We start from the raw sequence: 18,441 nt of genomic DNA on the forward strand, positions 1-18,441 counted from the left end.
TGGCGCCTCACAAGCCTGTCCTCAACCTCCTACCCTACTCCCTCTACATTCATGACTGTTTAGCCAGATTCTTCTCTAACTCCATCTACAAGCATGCAGGTAAACCATGGCAGTGGGCTGTATCTCAAATAAGGATAAGTCAGATTACAAGAAGGAGATAAAGAGCCTAGTGACATGGTGTCATGCCAACAACCTTTCCCTCAAAGTCAGCAAAGCTAAACAGCTGGTTGCTGACTTCAGGAAGAAGGGTGGTATACGCGTTCCAGTTTATATCAGAGATGCTGAGGTTGAGAGCTTCGTGTTCCGAAGAAAGAACATCAACAATAGTCTGTCCCAGTTCAACAACGTTGATGCCAAGATCAAGAAAGCTCACTAGCGCCTTTACTTCCCAAAGGGACTAAAGAAATTCGGCATGTCCCCTTTGACCCTCACCAATTTTTACTGATGTACAATAAAAGCATCCTTTCTGGATGCATCACAGCTTGGTAACGGCAACAGCTCTGTCCATGACTGCAAGAAGCATGCAGTTATAAGACTAGTATTCCACAGTTATACTAGTTCCCCAGTACAGGATAGACTATTGACCTCACAATTTACCTCGTTATAATCTTGTACCTGATTGTTTATCTGTACTGCACTTTCTCTGTAACTGTGGCACTTTAATCTGTTTTTTACTCTGGCTTGGTGCATATGAAAATAATAAACAAATTGACCAATTTACAAAGGTTGTTGTAATATGGGTGAGACAGGTAATCAGACACATCCTCTTGCCATCTCCCCAAGTCAAGAGTATTTCCTCTTGGGAAATGAAACCCAGCATCTTACGTTTGCTTTTTGCCGGCGACAGCACCTCCTGTTTCTCCTCTTCTGGCAAATATCCAAAAAAAGAGTTTTGTAATTTCATAAGTACCGAATATCTCACTCAAATAAACATTGTCACTCCTGTCATCATCAGTGGAATGTGTATTTCAGTACCATGTCTCTGAATGTTTCTCATCTTTACAGCAGATTTAAATGCTTGCATGAGTCAAATAGTAAGAATGGAGAGAAAGCAAGGCACAGGAATGTAGACCTCTTGGGTATCATTCTGACATTTTGCAATACGATCTCCCTTTTCATTGATGCAATGAGAAGCTGAAAGCTGATTAAAAGAAGCAACCTCATACACCTACTCAACCACAGCTATTGTGATAATTGCGTAAATGGGAAAGATTGTTCTGGAAATGATACAAAATTAGTAATTCTAAATTTGATTCCATTATTCCAGTAATGATTCAATTGTTTATTCCTCCAGCCCACACCAATGAACCCTTCTCCTGCCTTCAACCCTCCTCCTCTTCCTGGACACCCTGCTCTGGTATTCTGTCTGCTCTGGACCTTTTCATTGCTAACGGGATAGCAGCTATCTTGACTTCACCACTCCTCTCTCCAATTCCAACCTCACTCCTTCTGAACATACTGCTCTCCACTCTCTCCGGAGTAACGGTGATCTCACCATCAAACCCGCAGATAAGGGGTGCTGTAGTAGTCTGGTGTACTGACCTCTACTTTGCTGAGGCCAGGCAACAACAGTCATATACCTCCTCTTACTTACCCTTTGAACAGTACCTCACCAAAGAGCACCAGGCCATTGTCTCCCACATCGTCACCGACCTTATTAACTCTGGGGACCTTCCATCTACTGCCACCAACCTCATAGTTTCCTCACCCTGCACCTCCTATTTCTACCACCTACCAAAGATCCAGAAACTTGCCTGTTCAGGTAGACCCTTTGTTTCTGTTTGTTCCTGCACCACTGAATTTATATCTGCATAGCTTTACTTAGTTTTATCCCCCCTGGTTCAGTCCCTTCCTACCTACATCTGTGACACTTCACACGCTCTTGATTTTTTCGATGATTTCAAATTCCCTGGTCTCAATCATCTTATTTTCACCATGGATGTCCAGTCCCTATACACCTCCATCCCCCACCAGGAAGACCACAAAGTTCTCCATTTCTTTCTGGACACCAGACCCAACCAGTTCCCCTCAACCACCACCCTGCTCTGCCTGATGGAACTGGACTTTGCTCTCACTAATTTCTCCTTCGGCTCCTCCCACTTCCTTCAAACAAAAGATGCAGCCATGGGCACTTGTATGGGTCCCAGCTATGCCTGCCTGTTTGCTGGCTGTGTGGAACAGTCTATGTTCCAAGCCTACACTGATAACACTCCCCAACTTTTCCTAGGCTACATCGACAACTGCATTGGTGCTGCTTCCTGTACCCATGCAGAACTCATGGGCTTCATCAACTTTGCCTCCAACTTCTACCCTGCTCTCAACTGTACTTGGTCCATTTCCAACAACTCCTTCCCCTTTCTCAATTTCTCTATCTCTATGTTTGGAGAAAGCTCATCTATTGATGCCTTTTATAAACCCACTGACTCTCACAGCTATCTGGACTATACCTCTTCCCACCCTGTCTCTTGGAAAAGTGTCATCCCCTTCTCTCAGTTCCTCCACCTCCACTGCATCTGCTCTCAGGATGAGGCTTTTCATTCCAGAACTAAGGAGATGTCTTCCTTCTTCAAATAGAGGGGCTTTCCTTCCTCCACCATCAATACATCTCTTCCATTTCATGCACCTCTGCCCTGACTCCATCCTCCTGCCACCCCTACAGGGATAGGGTTCCTCTTGTCCTCACCTACCACCCCATTGGCCTCTGTGTCTAGCACATAATTCTCCATAACTTCTGTCATGTCCAACAGGATCCCACCACCAAGCACATCTATTCCTCCACCCGTGCTTTCCACGAGGATCACTCCCTACAAGATTCACTTGTCCATTCATCCCTCCCCGCTGATCTCCCTCCTGGCACTTAACCTTGCAAGCAGAACAAGTGCTACACCTGCCCCTACACCTCCCCTCTCCCCATTCAGGGTCCCAAATGGCCGACACCACCTGTGAGTCTGTTGGGGTCATCTTTTATATCCAGTGCTCCCGGTGTGGCCTCCTGTATATCGGTAAGACCCGACATAGATTGGGAAACAGCTTCACTGAGCATCTATGCTCCATCCACCAGAAAAAGTGGGATCTCCCAGTGGCCACCCATTTTAATTCCACTTCCTATTCCCATTCTGACACGTCAGTCCATAGCCTCCTCTACTGCTGCCACGGGAGGAGCAACACCTTATATTCCATTGGATAGCCTGCAACCCTACGGCATGAATATCAATTTCTCAAATTTCCAATAATGGCCCCACATCCCTCCTTCACCATTTCCTATTCACATTTCCCTCTCTCTCCTTATCTCCTTACCTGCCCATCACCTCCCCCTGGTGTTCCTTCTGCTTCCCTTTTTTCCCCATGGCTTTCTGTCTTCTCCTATCCAATTCCCCCTTCTCCAGCCCTTTATCTTTTTCCCCGATCAACATCCCAGCTCTTTACTTCACCACCTTCCCCCCCCCCCCACCCGGTTTCACTATCACCTTGTATTTCTCCCTCCCCTCCCCCACCTTCTTGCTGTGACTTTTCTTTTCCTTCCCAGTCCTGATGAAGGGTCTTAGCCCGAAGCATCAGCTGCTTATCCTTCTCCACAGATGCTGCCTGGCCTTCTGGTTCCTCCAGCATTTTGTGTGGGTTTATTCCTCTGACATTTGACAAAAACAAAGGCTAATCTGATTGTCACCTCAATTCCTGTCTACCTGTTTTAAAAGCTCACTCTCTCTCTTATCAAATTGGGCACTTATCTCTGCCTGAAAATTATTCAATGGCTCTTCTTCCATTAGAAGAAATTACTGAGAGAATAAAGTGTCTCATTGCCCTTTTAAATGAGCAATCCCTTACTTTTAAACAAAATTTTAGTTTTATATTCATCCACAGGGGGAACGTCCCCTCTTCATTCACCCTGTCAAGAGTCCTCAGGGTCTTTTATGTTTCAACAAAAATCCCTTTTACAATTCTAAAGTACACAAGACAGAAACCTAGCCCTGCTTCTTACAACATAGAAAAAGGCCATTTGGCATACCTGATGTTGCTTGCTCACAGAACAATCACATCCACCACTGTCATTGTAACCTATTCTCTTCACCTTCTGCAACACACACAAAATGCCGGAGGAACTCAGCAATTCAAGCAGAGTCAACGGTGGGAAGTAAACAGTAGATATTTCAGGCTGAGATAATGCAGCAGGACTCATTGACCATTTATTTTCCTCTGTAGAAGCTGCCTGATTTGCTGAGTTTCTCCAGCATCTTGTGTGTTGCTCAAGATTTCCAACATTTGTCTTGTGTCTCTCCATCTTTACATCTTTTCCACCATCTTTGTACAGTAAGGGTCACTTATAGTGGTTCACCGGTCCACATGTCCTTGTTACATGAGAGGAAACCAGAGCACAAAAAGCAAATGGATGTGGTCACAAGGAGAACGTGCAAACTTCACATGGAGATCACATCTGACCCAGGTTACTTGAATAATGAGGCTGTAGTGCCACCAGCAATGTCACTGTGCTACCCAGATCATTTTCTGTAACAACCTTCTTTGAACTGCTCCCAATGCATTAACATCTCTTCTTAATTAAGGAGGCAGATACTGTGCAGGTCAATTCTCACCATTGCCACCTAGAACTGAAATATTACCTCCTTATTTTTGTATTCCTTTCCCCTGGAATTAAAACATTCTGGTAGCTTTTCTAATACTTGCTGTATTTGACAAACTATACACCAAGTCATCCAGATTCCTCTGCATCTCAGAGCTTTCCCATCTCTCACCATTAGTATAGGATACTTCTCATATGCTTCTCTTGTGAATATGGCATAACGCCCTGCCAACTGGAACAAAACCCATTAAAAATTGTTTCCCATCTAAACTTTTATCCATACCAATATGCTGCTTCCTACATTTTTTTTCCATTTTCTAAAATAATCTTTGATGCATCACTGTATCAATATCTTCTGGAAGTCTTAGTATTACATCCACTAGCTCCATTATCAACACCAGATCCTACTTTTGCAGAGAACACCAAAAAGGTGACTTTCCTTTCACCAGGTATGTTGACTTTGCCTGATTAACTTGAATTTTTCTAAGTGCAATGCAGTTAAACTTTCAATAGTAGCTCCAAACTGTTTCAAAATGATAGATGTTTGAGTCAACTGGCCTTAATTTTCTGCTTTTACCTCCTAACCTTTATGAATAAAATCATTACGTTTGCTATTTCCTAATCTAATGGACCCCTTCCCGAAAATGCAGGGGTTTGGAAATTAAAATGAAGGCATCAACTCAGAAACCTTTATAATTTCAAAGCTGAATGAGATAATAGAATGCTGAGCTCTATCAGGCTTTTAAGATGAATTGGTGAACATATCTCCCCATCTGTCGGAGAGTGATGGAGCTACTGTTTGCAATGAAGGGGCAATATAATTGGATTATAAATAAACTATTACACCAGTTCTTAAATACTCAGGAAAGGAACAACAATAATAGACTAAATAAGACTCAAAATAAAGATCAAGTAGTGGAAAGGAAACAAACAATAACAAATTGAGGTTTCAGATTAGCAAATTAATAAATTAATGAGACAGATTAACTAACTAGATATATAAATGAAAATGAAAAATGGGTAAGTGCTAAAGTGTATTTGAATTAAACTCATGGAAAAAGAAAATCAAAGGCAATGTGACCTTAGAGGAGGAAGTCTATTAGATCAAGGAGGTGGAAGTTATAACTATTCATAATCAAGTTAATGAATTTTCATTGTAGTTTTGTTTTAGATATCTGTTGGTTATCCCCAGCTGGTATGGGGAATAGAAGTGTCCTGTGCATGACGCAGGTTCACAGTGTCAATCACAATGCCCCTTCTGCAGAATTATGCTATTACAACCCCAATGGGAAATGCATTGAATGTACAAAGGAACACTGAAGAACTTTTTGACAAGGGTAATGGCATTGATCTGTAGGGTTGAAGACTTCATATTTGGCATCTGAATATAACCTCCTCCCAGTAAAAGATTTTTTGCGGAGAGTAATTCTAACAATAGAATATACTCAGCACTATCATTTACACAGATAGAAACAGCAGTAATATTTCAGGTTGACATTTTTCAAAACATTAACTGTTTTTTCTATTCAAAGTAACTATCCGAGTTGCTGAACATTTCAAAGTTATACTGTTGTTACTTTTACTGTATTTATTTTAGATTTCTTTTAAATATTTCCACTTATTTTTCCCTAATAATTTATCTTAATTCATGTATGCAGAAAACATGAATCATGGCTGAGTCTGTTTGAGTTCATTGAGATTTTCATGTTTTAGTTAACAAGAAAATGAGATTAAAAAAATCAGAACAACACCCACAAAATGCTGGTGGAACACAGTAGGCCAGGCAGCATCTATAGGGAGAAGCACTGTCAACGTTTTGGGCCGAGACCCTTCGTCAGGACTAACCGAAAGGAAAGATAGTAAGAGATTTGAAAGTAGTGGGGGGAGGGGGAAATGCAAAATGATAGAAGAAGACCAGAGGGGGAGGGATGAAGCTAAGAGCTGGAAAGATGATTGGCAAAAGTGATACAGAGCTGGAGAAGGGAAAGGATCATGGGACAGGAGGCCTCGGGAGAAAGAAAGGGGGAGGGGAGCACCAGAGGGAGATGGAGAACAGGCAGAGTGATGGGCAGAAAGAGAGAGAAAAAACAAACAACTAAATATGTCAGGGTTGGAGTAAGAAGGGGAGGAGGGGAATTAACGGAAGTTAGAGAAGTAATGTTCATGCCATCAGGTTGGAGGCTACCCAGCCGGTATATAAGGTGTTGTTCCTCCAACCTGAGTGTGGCTTCATCTTGACAGTAGAGGAGGCCATGGATAGACATATCAGAATGGGAATGGGACGTGGAATTAAAATGTGTGGCCACTGGGAGATCCTGCTTTCTCTGGTGGACTGAGCGTAGGTGTTCAGCGAAACGGTCTCCCAGTCTGCGTCGGGTCTCACCAATATATAAAAGGCCACACCGGGAGCACCGGACGCAGTATACCACACCAGCCGACTCACAGGTGAAGTGTCGCCTCACCTGGAAGGACTGTCTGGGGCGCTGAATGGTGGTGAGGGAGGAAGTGTAAGGGCAGGTGTAGCACTTGTTCCGCTTACAAGGATAAGTGCCAGGAGGGAGATCGGTGGGAAGGGATGGGGGGGACGAGTGGACAGGGGAGTCGCGTAGGGAGCGATCCCTGTGGAAAACAGAAAGTGGGGGGGAGGGAAAGATGTGTTTGGTAGTGGGATCCCGTTGGAGGTGGTGGAAGTTACGGAGAAATATACGTTGTTTGCTCTTTAAAAAAATCAGGTTTAGTAAAGCACTTTGTGAAACACCACACATCGATTGGGTTAGAATGATCATCAAATCTGCACCTAAAATTTAGAACTGGGCTCAGGTAAGGTTTTATCAAGTAACTTATCATGCTGATTCCCACAAACGTTCCGTTTCTCTATGTAACTAGCATTTTCTCATAGACTAGACTGGCGAGTCTCTGGAATTCTCTGCCTTGCAGGTTTGTGAAGGGTAGACCAATGATAGCATTTAAAGAGGGGATAGACACCTTTTTGAGAGAAATGGGGAAGTATCACGGAAGAGATGAGACTTCGGGCAGATCTGCCATCACCACATTGAATAGTGTGACTGGCTTGAAGTGCTGAGTGCCCTATTCTGCTTGAACTTTCCTGTGTCCTTATGTTGTTTATCATATAGGAAAAGGAATGGCTGTGCCCCAAGATTAACCATAAGATTAAGTTACAATTCCTCCTTCTAATAAATATCGTGAACTAACAAAGCATTTGAAAACAATACATTAAACACTTCACAAACTGAGTTAAAGTATACATTGTCATTCAGATAAACGTAATGCCCAATTCGCACTTGATGAGCAATAAGCTAAAAGACAAATGAACTTTTAACCTTCTGTGAATATCATCATGGAACTTTCAGTTTTACTACACTCTCAGAACATACTGACAGATGATATTCCATTCCTGACTCTACCGTTCCTTCCCTGCCAGACTTAAAGTGATTCCAGACCCAAAATAAAATGATTCACTCTAGTTACGGAGAGAAATTGGGTAGGCTGTGCTTGTTTCCCCAAAGTGAAGGAGGCTGATGGAAGTGTAGCTGCTATTCAAGCAAACCAATGCCACTGCTTGTGACCCACACAGATTGTTATTATATTATTGTTATTATATGATGCTCTCTAATATCACTCCAGTAATATTGTCGAAGAACGTATTCAATCCTTCATTAGCAACTAGCAAAACATCCAGTCTTGAAGTGATGAAATTTATGCGTAATTAAGCATAGCTTAAGTGGTCCGCCAAAGATTTGACATCTAGCGATCGCCAGAATCAAACTGCCCAGAACAAAGCACAAATGCGTAACTTATTCCTTCATTTTACCACACCCTCACCCACATCACCAGCTGCCATAATGAGCATAATAAAATTGCAACACAGAATACAATGCAGATAGAGAACAAATGCATGGCTCCTACATCCCAGCCCTATAACTATTATACAGGCTACCAAACACAGGAGGCATGAGATCTTAACATTCACACCAATTAACTCTTTCTGGTAAGCGGTCTATCTTGGATCGTGATTTTCTCTTGACAAATCTGGTTGTTCCTCCTGACTGCATTCAGGAAAATCTGCCTGGAACTGCTGCTGCCAAAGCTCATTCAAGTTCAAAACTGAGATCCTGTTAACTGTCTGCTCCGGCCGAGTGTAATCTCTTCCACCACCATAGACTCCTTTCAATGGTCCATTAACAGTCCATTGATCTGATTGCATAGGATTTATCATTGCCAACTGCAATGGCTCCAGTGCTTCAGGCACGTTCACCCCATCAGCAATGCAATTTCTCAATCTATTTCTAGAAAGTTAATATGCTTCAGGTGAGACATTCCTGAAGATCGCTCTGACGAGGAATGCTGGCTTTGTAGACAGGCATACTTTCCTGCGTATAGATGTCAGGCAGTTCACAATAGTTTAAACTATTTAAGCCAGCCACTTCAAATCCTGACATGAAGTGGCTACTCGGAGCCTTCTCTTGACCCATGGTGCTTCAGAGAATGTGCGTTCCTTGTCCCAAAAGGTTGAGCTTGTTCGAGGCCCACTGTGCAGAACACTGCTGCACTTCCTTGATCTGAGAAAGCTTAAGTAACTACTGTCTTGCTACTCTTCTTAGACTTCACCTGAACTGAAAGTTTACAATCCTGATCACCGGCCCCCGTAAGACTATTCAATACTAGGGGGTTACTCATTGCTGTGTTTGATTCTTTCGCAGCTTATTTTGAATCCGCACCCTTTTTGTTAGTTCCAGGCTCAGTTTCAGCTTCACTTTTCACAGGAGTAGCAGAGCTGCTTCCTTGAGCCTGAGAATGAACTTGAGAACGCGAGGAAATCTGCAGATGCAGATGAATTTGTGACTTAGTTTTGTTCACACCTTTGCTTACTGCAGGTGGTGTAGTATCCCATATATTTCCATACAGTGGGTGTGTAGAAATCTTCACTTGTTTTTCAATAAAGTTGACAAGGTTGGTGAAGGTAGCCTTATGGTTGTATATAATAATTCACAGGCAATTCATTTCCATTTATCCCTAAGCAACTTCTTTACCGCACTCGATATACTAAATGGTCTGTCTAGCTCTTGCATATACTGAACATCTCCTATTGTGTTACAATAGCCTCCAAGAAAAAGACTGATGTTTTGAAGAGTTTTCATGTCTTCTGATTTTATATGCGGGCAAGAAAAAGCCCTTTCCATGTAGGCTGATGCAATTTTGTGCTTATCACCAAAATGTTCCTGTAGTAAACCTTTGGCCTTTAGATCCTTGCTCCTGGTTAGCTCGCCAGCAACTTTTGACAAGCTCCCTCGGTAACCTCCAGTGAACTGTTCAAGAAAACAGAGACAGTCACCTTAATCATTAGTCTTGCCTTCAATGCTGTTCTTGAAAGCCCTCATAAATGAATGATACTGCAATGGATCGTTATCGAAGATTTGAATCTCTCTTTTAAGCAGAGATGCAATGCATTTTTGTTGCACTACTAAGTTTGCTATTTCCTTCTGCGTCCTTGTGGCCTCCAGCATATTATTTAGGTCTTTATCATCTGAAACATGAGTGTCACCATACTGCAAATTAATGTCCTCAGAAGTACCTTGTGCTGTTGGATACGGCATAGATTCAGAGTGCTTCTTTAGTGTGGGCTAAGAACACATCCACATCACCTTTGAGTATGTTGGATTTTCTCTGTGTCATGTCAACAAAGGAACTCTCACCATAGAACTGTCCTGCTGGAGCATGTTTAGCACTCAGAGCATTTGGGTGCTTTCCCTTTGGCCATTTTGGATGCAATTTCTGCCTGCAACTTAAGCCGTATCATCTTTCTCCAAAGTTCTTCACGCATTTTATTCATCAATATTTGTTTCCTTGTGCATAACTCAGCTAAACTGGCCTCCGTTCTAATGCATGCCAAGAAGGTATCAAACTCACTGGATGCTCTGCTGGCAATGGAAACTGCTACACGCACATTAAATGCACTCTCTTCAGGATGTACGTCATCCTGAAAATCATCAGCTTTATACATAGTCAAGGCATGCTCTGTGGCTTTATAAATATTTTAATTTCCTCCAGCAGCTTGGCCTTCAACATTGCCTGGTTCTCTCTTAGTCCATACTTCAAGGTCACTGCTTCCAGTTTGACTCATGTTGTTTTTCAATTGCACAAATGAGAAAAAAAATGGCATTTACTTAGATGTCGACATTCCAGGTATTTCAGCATTTCAACAGACCAAGCACAGAACTCTCAGGAAAACACCAAACCATAGAGATTATGGTCAGCAATGACCATTCCAAACTGTGTTCCAACCCCATCGCACAGCATCAATCAACAAAACATCATTACATGCCACACGCTGCTCCCGGCTGTGGTGCTTTAATTTCATCAAATCACCTGAATGCAAATGTTTGGTGTAACTGTCAAAATCTTTTGTTGACAGAATGTAGTGGCTTTTCTAACAAACAAACAGCACTGCTGGTGACCCTCATGTATTATTATACTTGTATGATGCATCCTCTAAACACTTTGGTAATGATGTTCCACTAAGTCAAAGAAATATATTTGATTCTTTATTAGCAACTAGCAAAGTCTTAAAGCAATGAAACTTAAGTACAATTAAGTGTAATTAAGCAGTCAACAAAAGGTATGACACCCAGCGATCCCCAGAACCAAAGTGCCTGGAACAAAGCATGGATACATAACTTATTCCCTTCCCTTTACTGTGTCCCCACTCATGTGACTAACTACCATAATAAACATAATAAATGTGCAACGCAGTATACAGTGCAGCTCGGGAACAGATGCATGGCTCCTACAGGAAGCATACATAGGAAAGGCAGTCAAAATATTTTTCCCATGGTAGGGGCATTAAAGACAGGATGACATAGATTTAAAGTGCAAGGTAGGAGATTGAAGGGGAATCTGCAGGGCAAGCTCTTGATCCAGACTGTGGTTCATATCTGTAATACACTACCAGAGGAGGTGTTGGAGTCATATACAATATGTTTAAAAGGAATTCAGACACACTTAAATAAACAATGCGTAGAAGGATATGGATCTAATGCAGGCAAAAAGGATGAGTGTAGAGGCACATAAACGTCAGCAAGGACATGGTGGATGAACAGTCTGTTCCTGCGCTGTATAACTTTGTGACACAGCTGCTGAACTATATTATTATTACCAAAGTTCAAGATGGTAGGGTACCATCATTCTCTCAATGACAATTAAGGATGCTGGCCAGCAGTTATCTAAGTGCAATTTTCAGTATATACAGGGTCATTAAGGCATCAGGTAAATTTTAAGGAGGCTACACCTTGAATATTATAAGCTTTCTGTTATTGATTACTTTGGTTAGTACCCAAGAACATATTAGATTTAACTTTAAGCATGTTCCCCGATTTTGGATATTATATTTACATACTGTATAATATCCTGATAAAGGCTTTAATATTGATGATGTCTTGTGTTGCAAAACCCCTATGGACTTACCCATTGACTAAAGAATTCCAAGACCATGTTGGCACTGGAATAATGATTCAACTATTATTCAAAATTAAATTGCAAATTATGAAAATTTATCTTTTAAACTGGAGGGAGCCTCTAGTATTTTAAAATGACATAGTACTTTAAATATGGTGATAGTTCCGAGGAATTTCACATTAAATTGTAGGGTAGGGCAAGTGTAAGGATATAAGCAAAGGACAGTGTTGAATTGCTTCATCAATGATTCTGTATGAAGAGGTGAAGCCACGATGACAAATTATATTTGCATCCCATTGAAAATAAAGGATCCGGCAGCAATTTAGTTGAAGTAGTCACATTGGGTACAGGCAAAACCTTTACAACTGATGAGATAATATGGAAGAAGGGACATAACTTTTGGAACAAAAGATAAGCTGTTCAGAGTTGGGGCCAAGAAGCATTCCTTTAATGAAAGGCTGACATGAATATGCAACTCTCCCCTCTCCCCTCCAAAAAAACTGACAAGTTGTGTTAATTGTAAATTTGAAAACTGAGTTTTTGTAAGGTTGTTATCAGAAAGGGCATTAAAGGGTAGTGAACCAAGATGGGTGAGAGGCGAGGAAACTGATCCATTCCCTTAGGTTAAACACTGCGTGGACTTAACACTCACAGATGCAGTAGGTGGAGTGAGGAGTGAGCACTTCTTTCTAAGAAGAGCATGAGTTTAATCACCTTTCCTATTCTCACTGTTACCATCAGGTAGGAGGTACAGAAGCCTGAAGGCACACACTCCGTGATTCAGAAACAGCTTCTTCCCCTGCCATCCAATTCCTAAATGGACAGTGAGCCCTTGAACACTACCTCACTTTTTAAATGTAAATTAATTCTGGTTTTGCACAATTTTTAATCTATTCAATATATGTATACTGCAATTTATTTATTTATTATCATTTTTCTTCTATTTATGTGTTGCATTGAACTGCTGCTGCTAAGTTAATAAACTTCATGACACATGGCAGTGATAATAAGCCTGATTCTGATTAATGAGGTTAAAAAAGACTATATATAATGCTTGGTGCCACTTTCTTCATTTCTCTAGGGGGTCAAGGCTAACACACTTCCATTTTGTTTCTGCCAGTTCCAAGATAGCAGACAGTGCAAATATAGGACCAGCCAATTCCACCACAGATAGGGCAGGAAGATGGCTTACCCTGGGCTTCTGTGCACCCATGTCACAGGGACTACCAGGGAGTGAGACAGCCTGCCCAACAGAACTGACTGAATATAAGGAGGACAAAATGTTGCTGATGTCGGCCTAGAATAGGATACTTACCATACCAATGGACCTTGGGATTATGCAGAAGCAATTTGTCCATTTCTCACCAATGCTTTGAGGTGTCTGTTGTCAGTTGTCCAACTCTCATACTAGAGTGCTCACTCCTCACTACACCTGCTGCGAGTGAATCCACCTGAAGGGAATGGATCAGCTTCGTCTCAACTCGCTCAGACTGGTTCACTAACCTTTAATGCTTTTTCTGATATATAAAAAAATGTTGACTAGGAGCCTTGTGAGAGGTTTGAGGTCTAGATCTTCGAATGATCTTTTCTCAGCCGGTGCTTCTGCACTAAAGGTAATGGGGAAATTCATCATCAACGTCTGCCATTGCTGAGTGCCGCCTGAAAGTGCTTCTCGCTTTCTTGAGTCCCTAATGCAAGGGATCATAAGAGGCTGCTTCACGTTGTAGACTCAGCCAGTTCCATCATGGGCACAAGACTCCCACCATCGAGGAGATCTTCAAGGAGTGGTGTCTCAAGAAGATAGCATCCATCATTAATGATCCAGGACATGCCGTTTTCTCTTTACTACCATCTGGAAGGAGATACAGGAGCCTTAAGACCCACACTCAATGACTCAGGAACAGCTTTCCCCCCTCTACCATCAGTCCATGAACACTACCTCATTTTTGCTTTCTTTGCAATATTTATTTATTTCATAATTTATTGTAATACAATGTCTTTGCACTGTACTGTTGCTACAAAACAATGAATTTCACGGCATATAAGAGTGATAACAAATCTGATTCTGATTCTGTCTCATTGTGCTGGCTTATTGTTAGGCACTGAGGCCGGAATGCTGACAGATGTTAAGAGTAAGGATCATTCCCTCACATGTTTCAGCAAGTGAGTCAATGAATATAGAACTTGGCCTCCAAATGTAACCAAACACAAGATCATCTGTGTACTGTGGCTCAACCACTGAGTTTGCAGCAGCATTGGTCCAGGATTGGAAGTCCATAGATTGAACAGTTTCCTATTAGTTCTGTAGATTAGCTACAGTCCAGTTGAAAGCTTGCAGGATGTGAGTTGTAGCATAATGAAATGCAAAAGACAGGAAAATGTTGCTACAATGACTCAGCCTTGCGGGGCACCAGTCTGCACTGAGACTGAATCAACTGTGGTCCCATTGTTTTATATCATAGCTTGCACGACACTACAAAAGTAAGAAACAAATTACTGTAGAGCAGGTGAATGTTGCTTTAGGAAATGTGTTATTCCAGAATGTTCTGACAGCCTTTGACATCTCACCACAGTCAGCGGCTTTTGAATTGATAATGAGAAACATTTAAATACATACTATTGACAAATTTTTAAATATCTTCAAATACCAAAATATTATCAGATATATTGAAATGATGGAAATTAAGCCTGAATTGAGCCTGCTTCTTCCCAATGGTGTAAAGCAGAGGCACATCTGGCCTCTCTCGCGGGGTTGAAAAGAGTTGCTCTGCTAGACTCAAGGGTAAAACCAGCAGTGAAGTGGGAGATCAGATGTGCTGGAATCTGACTTCTCGATCACCTTCAACTTGCGCATTTAGCAGTGTGTGCCTAGAAGTTAGGCCACAAACAGCTGGCATTTGCTTACAGAACCAATGGCTTCACTCCTGAGTCTAACTTGGTTTAAAAGCAAAACAGAATTGACAGTTAAAACGCCTGCATACGTTCCTCTGAATAAGCAACAACGAGGGTGGTGAAGAGATTGAAAAATGTTAGGATTTACACAGTGCTTATGTGCTGGACCCAGGACAAATCATCTGAAATTATAACACTGAGGAATTTAAAATTGGAGAATGACTCCGCCTCTGATTCCTCAAAGAGAATTTTTCTTACAGACCTCCAGTTTCTTCCATTTGAAGTCAACAACCATCTCCTTGGTCTTGCTCACATTGAGTAAGAGGATGTTGTGGCACCACTCATCTAGACTTTCACTCTCCCTCCTATATGCTGATTCATCAGCACCTTTGATTTGGCCATCGATAGTGCTGTCATCAGCAAACAAATACGGCATTAGAGCTGCACTTAGCCTTACAGTCATAAGTATAAAGTGAGTAGAGCACGGGGCTAAGCACATAGGTGCACCTGTGCTTATGGAGACCGTGGAGCAGATGCTGTTGTCAATCTGAACTGATTTGGGTCTGTAAGTGAGGAAATCAAGGATCCAGTAGCACAAGGAGGTCTGGACGCTTATTAATTTTGAGGGGATTAGAGTATTGAATGCTGAACTGTAGTCAATGAAGAGCATCTTGATGTATGCATCTTTGTTCTGCAGACGTTCTAGGGTTGAGTGAAGAGTCAATGAAATGGTATCTGCTGTGGACCCGTCGTGACGGTAGGCAAATCGGAATGGAGCCAAGTTGCTTCATAGGCTGGAGTTGATACATTTCATCACCAACATCTCAAAGAACTTCATCACAGTGGATGTAAGTGCTACTGGACGATAGCCATTGAGGCAGGTTACTACCTTCTTCTTAGGCAATGCTTGAAGCCTGTTTGAATATGGTGGGTAACTTAGACTGCTTAAGTGAGATGTTAAGGAGATCAGTGTGGATACTGGACGACCAGCAGAGGTCTTTAGTGCTCGGCCAGGTACCCCGTTTAGAGCAGTTCACCCTCCTGAAGGGTGCTCTCACATCAGCCTCAGAGACTGAAATCACAGGGTCATTAGGGGCTGTAGAAGTTTTCTCCACGTGAAGGTTCCTCCAGGTTTTGATGGTAAAAGTGAACATAAAAGGCATTGAACTCACTTGGGAAAGGTTGAAGTGGTTAGGAACTTATTTCCTGGAGCCTAGGAAAATTAAATGGATATTTGATCGAAATATACAAAATTATGAGAAGTATTGATGGGGTAAAAGCATCTGGGCTTTGCCACTGCGGTTGGGTGAAACTAGAGCTAGAGGTCATAGTTAAAGATGAAAAGTGAAATATTTAAGGGGAACCTGAGAGGGAACTTCTTTGCTCAGAGGGTAGTGAGAATGTGGAACAAGTCGCTAGCAGAAATGGTAGATGTAGGTTCAATTTCAATATTTAAGAGAAATTTGGATGAGTACATGGATGGGTGTGGTATGGGAGACTACAGTCCAGGTGTAGGCTGAGGGGACAAAGCAGAATAACTGCACTCATAGACTAGATGGGCTGAAGGGCTTGTTTCTATGCCGCATTGCTTTGTGATGACTCTAAGTGCTTCTTTAGGAACTAAAATTTTAAAAATCCTCTGAGACATTGTATATTATACTGAGGCTTTAAAGCCAGGGAGTAATGCAAGGAAAAAATGGAGTTCTGTGACTTCTAACTTAGCTTCTGACTTTTTATTTCCCTTCATTACCATTAGAGATTTACCAGGATGTTACCTGCACTTGAGGGCCTAAATTACAAGGAGAGGTTGACAATGTTGGATCTTTATGCCCTGGAGCACAGAGGAATGAGTAGTGACCTCATAGAAGTTTATAAAAACATGAGGGATATGGATATGGTGGGCAGTCATAGTGTTTTCCCTAGGGTTGGAGAGTCCAAAATTAGAGGGCACAGATCTGCTTTGTTATTCTCTGGATGACTGCAAACTTATACTGATTGCAATAAAATTCGCAGCACAGAACATGGATAGATTAAAGTAAATCAAAAAAAAAGTAATGATCACCCCGGAACTAAAACATGAAATTTCCAAACTGCAGCTCTTCAACTAGGTACTGTACTAAAGCTTCACCCAAATAATCTGTGAGAGCCTATGTTCAGACCCATTTAAATTTGTACCTTTCAAATATTGGTTCAGTCTGCATGAATTTTGGGACTGGATATCTTAGAAAGAACTCAGCAATATACTATAGATAACAAGAGAACTAAAACATAGTCTAGAGCAGGGAATAAGACAGAGATATGTTATATGACAGCAGTGTTTTGGAGAACTGCTGAAATGTTGTGATGGCAACACAAGGTCCCAGATGTTCCACTGAGGTCTGTTGAGAAGTGGCATTCATGACCTGCAAAAGCTCAAAGATCATGTGCTATTCCTTGGCTGATGGTAGTTATAGGAATGCATTAGGTGACAGATGATCTTTAAGCAAATATGAAGCTGTCAGTTATAGCACACTGTCGGTTCAAAGATCAAATGAATTAGCAGCAAAAAAAGCTCCAATTAGATTTCCTTTCAATTGAGATTAAACTTCTGGGAATCCTCACATTAGTTTAATAACTAAACACACACACGATTCTCAAGTGCACTGTTAATCTACAAATCTATCCATAGCCCCAAGCTGTAAACTTTAGTTTCTGTTCAGGCGTGTTTACTGATACAAAATCCCCATGATTACAGTATAAACAAAGTCAGCAAGAACACAATTATGAATTATTTATCTTTCAAAATAAAAAGAAAACATTAACAGTCTTCAGCATGAAGGAAATGCTACCCTTGCAAATAAATTCTACTGGTTTCTATTTTCATACATAACAAATAATTATTTTTCCCCTTGATTTCATACATTTTATAGTTTTGTGAAACAACTGGCACCTCAGAGGATATATTTTGAAATGCTGCAGTTAGGAATGGATGGGCCCACCAATGTAATTTAAAGATTTATAGCTTTCACGTTTTTATTGTCACGTCATTTTAAATATGGCTTAAAACATTTGAATAAAATTTAAAATCCATGATAAAACATTGCAATTTTATCCTTTGCCTTAAATACCCCTGATCTTGAAATACTACTTTGCTTTGCATTCACTTTTTCAATGCTTTCTTTAATATAGAATTTGAAGCCACTTGACTAGCCTTCCACGTTGTTATTCCAAATGCGTACACTGGGTGGCAGCAACATCCATTGAATGGAGAAAGAATGATGTCTGATTATCAACCTGTCCTGATTTGAGCGTCTTGGGAGATAATACATTTTCTTTCTAAATATAGACATGAATGCTGTAGGTTGTTTCCTTCATATAACATTCTGAAGCTGAGATAACCAATTGGATAGGACCACCTGAAATAAACTGTGTTTTAAAATTAAACAGAAATTAAGATACAGTATTTTCCCCAAAGTGTAAAAAAGGTATAAAAATAGTGGAAAGCTTGACGGGTAGAATAT

This window comes from Hemitrygon akajei, chromosome 3 (assembly GCF_048418815.1).
Source record: "Hemitrygon akajei chromosome 3, sHemAka1.3, whole genome shotgun sequence".
Lineage (NCBI taxonomy): Eukaryota > Metazoa > Chordata > Chondrichthyes > Myliobatiformes > Dasyatidae > Hemitrygon > Hemitrygon akajei.